The sequence below is a fragment of the Vulpes lagopus genome, chromosome 14 (genome assembly GCF_018345385.1).
Source record: "Vulpes lagopus strain Blue_001 chromosome 14, ASM1834538v1, whole genome shotgun sequence".
NCBI lineage: Eukaryota > Metazoa > Chordata > Mammalia > Carnivora > Canidae > Vulpes > Vulpes lagopus.
The window spans coordinates 28353300-28356760 of record NC_054837.1 but is presented as its reverse complement, the minus strand read 5'-3'; positions in this window follow the sequence as shown (position 1 = coordinate 28356760).

Here is a 3461-nt window from a genome sequence, read left to right as displayed (position 1 = left end):
TTATACAGAAGCATTTTCTCCTCCTGTTTTTTTTTTTTTTTTAATTTTTATTTATTTATGACAGTCACAGAGAGAGAGAGAGAGAGAGGCAGAGACACAGGCAGAGGGAGAAGCAGGCTCCATGCACCAGGAGCCCGACGTGGGATTCGATCCTGGGTCACCAGGATCGCGCCCTGGGCCAAAGGCAGGCGCCAAACCGCTGCGCCACCCAGGGATCCCTCCTCCTGTTTTTTTGGTCACAGATATTGTGCTTACTTATTCACGGGTAACAACACAAAAACATTTTCTGGCCACTTCACGTTGCTGAAATTCACTAAAATGGCTCATTTCCTCACTAGGGAAAGTGACATTTATAGATGACTGTAAGCTCCATAAGCACCATTACAAGACTTTTCTTCACAGTTCCCATAGCCATAAGTGACATACTTAAATTTTAAAAAGAAAGTTCTATTTTTTTTAAAGACAGTTCTATTTTAAAAGGGTATTATTTGCCTTAATGTGGCAAACTCCTGCAAAACTGAAAATACAATATAGTTCAGTTATTTATTTATTTTACTTTTAAATTTTTAAAGATCCCCTGGTTTTTTTTTTTTTTTTTAAGATTTTATTTATTTATTCGTGAGAGACACAGAGGGAGGCAGAGACATAGGCAGAGGGAGAAGCAGGCTTCCCGCATGGAGCCTGATGGGGGACTCGATAACCAGACCCAGGATCACGCCCTGAGCCAAAGGCAGATGCTCAACCGCTGAGCCACCCAGGCGTCCCTGGTTAAGTTATTTAGAAATTTTTTTTTTTTTTTTTTTATGATAGTCACACACACACAGAGAGAGAGAGAGGCAGAGACACAGGCAGAGGGAGAAGCAGGCTCCATGCACCGGGAGCCCGATGTGGGATTCGATCCCGGGTCTCCAGGATCGCACCCTGGGCCAAAGACAGGCGCCAAACCGCTGCGCCACCCAGGCGTCCCTGGTTAAGTTATTTAGACTTGTCATCTTCCACCCAAACTGTTGTGAGCCTTCCCATTGGGCCTCCATGCTTCTGTTCCCTTCCACTCTAGTTCTCCTCCAGTGAACTAGAAGATTTTGTCCAAACTTTACATTTACAATGAAGCACAGGGGTTTAGAGCACTGGCTCAAGATTTAGAGTTCCTAGGTTCACATCCCTGCTTGCCCCTTATTAGTTGTGTGATTTAGACAAGTTACTCCTCTTTGCCTTGATTTTATTATCAGTAAAATGAGATAATAATAGGACTGCCCAGTAAACAGAACTGTGGAAATTAATTGAACTACTATATGGAGCTGGCACATGGCTAGTGCTCACTGAATGTTAGTTTATTGTTATGCATCACTCTCCTGCCTTTGAAATGCTTGGATCATTCCCCTTGTCCCATAGGATTACAACTAAACTCATTTTCTGATTTCTTCATGATTAAATTTCAGCTCTGCAGTTTTAGTAAGAATACAACAGAACAATGCTGTGTTCTTCTCATACATCTTATCTGAAAGCACATAATGGAGATTTGTCTCCTTCTTGGTGATCCTAATTTTTATCATATAGTTAAGGTGTTATCTGCCAGGTTTCTCCATAGGAAAGTTACTGTTTTCTGTTAGTAATTGAAAGTGGCTTCCTAGGAGACCCTTTGAAACTATGTAAATATCCTGTTCTCATCATACTTTTTTGCCTACTAATTTTAGCATCCATTGATGCTTTTTTTGTCTAAAATAGTTATTAAAGTGATGCTTGCCAAATGGCAATTTTTCTATTATCAGATGAAACCCCACTTTAATAACTTTCCTTCTCCCCATTTGATACTCAGTTATTTATGTCACAAAATACTCTTGGATATTAATTTTATTTGAGGGGGTTATAATCTATTACTATTATTTAATCTGGGAGCCTCTGTCTCTTTGACATGTCTTCAGCGTTTTTTGAGCACTTCCTTACTTTTTGAAAACTTAAAGTGTTCTAGGCTTAACTTGTATTTCCCAACTTCAACCCAAATAGAATCAGCCATTCTCCCAAGAGTCCTGGTTCCTTTGATTAGTGATGGCAAACAGAAACAATTTCTGGGTGGTAGGTGTGCTCTTTTCTACTGGGATTTCCTTGCTTCTAGGCCCTCTTAGCAGACAAAGCTAAGAAACATATGCTATTTATTGACACATACACACATATTGATCAATTTTTATATCTATTTGTATACATACATACATGCATATGTACATTTAAACCCATGAATTCATACTGATACCTCCAGTTCCGGTCCAACACCACAGGGTTCATACTGGCCTCCCTCATTTCTTTATTTTTAAAAAATTATTTTAAAAAAGATTTTATTTGCTTATTTGAGCAAGAGAAAGAGAGAACCTGAGCAGGCAGGAGGAGCAGAGGGAGAGGGAGAAGCAGGTTTGCCACTGAGCAGGGAGCTTGATGATGACATGGTGCTCAATCCCAGGACCCCCGGGATCATGACCTGAGCTGAAGGCAGATGCTTAACCAACGGAGCCACCCAGGCACCCCTCCCCTGTTTTCTTTCTTTCTTTCTTTCTTTCTTTCTTTCTTTCTTTCTTTCTTTCTTCATTCATTCGAGACACACACACACACACAGAGGCAGAGACACAGGCAGAGGGAGAAGCAGGCTCCATGCAGGGAGTCTGACGTGGGACATCCTGGGTCTCCACGATCAGGCCCTGGCCCAAAGGTGGCACCAAACCGCTGAGCCACCCAGGCTGCCCCCCCTCCCCTGTTTCTTTATGACTTCTTTGTCTGACAGTGAGAAACTGGGCTGTTATTCCCCACAACATGTTTACTTATTGTTCAATCCAGGAACACATAGTTTCAGAATTGTTAATCCATACCCCTGGAAAAAATGAATCTGATAACAGAGGTACAACATTTGTGTATATTATTTTGTCTTTAGCTATTAAGTGTATATTCAAAATACTGTTTTTCAGGGCACCTAGGTCGTGCTATGGGTTAAGAGTCTGACTCAGTTTGGGCTCAGGTCTCATGGTTGGGAGATGGAGCCCTATGTCGGGCTCTATGCTTGGCACAGAGTCTGCTTGAGATTCTCCATCCCTCTGTCCCTCTTGCTTGTGCTCTCTCTCTGAACTACATAAATAAATCTTTTTTAAAAATACTGTTTTTCAAAGTTACTTAAGTTAGTTTTCTTCCCTCACTCATAATTCAGTATGGTTATATTAATCACCTTTAATGCAGGTAGCTGTGTGTGTTTGTCTTCCATTTTGGTTCTCCCCAGATCCTTGTTGATTTTGGTCTTTGAGCTCTGACCTAGTTGCAGGCTAGAGTCAGAACTATACAAAGAGTGTATGCAGAGCAGTGGCACTCCCTCGCATCTTTGTACCTTTTGTAGAGACTAAATCTCACTAGTTTTTAACTATTATTTGTATTTCTTTTTGCTCAAGTGAGCAGATGCATATATATTTTATTTCTTCTTTCTTATT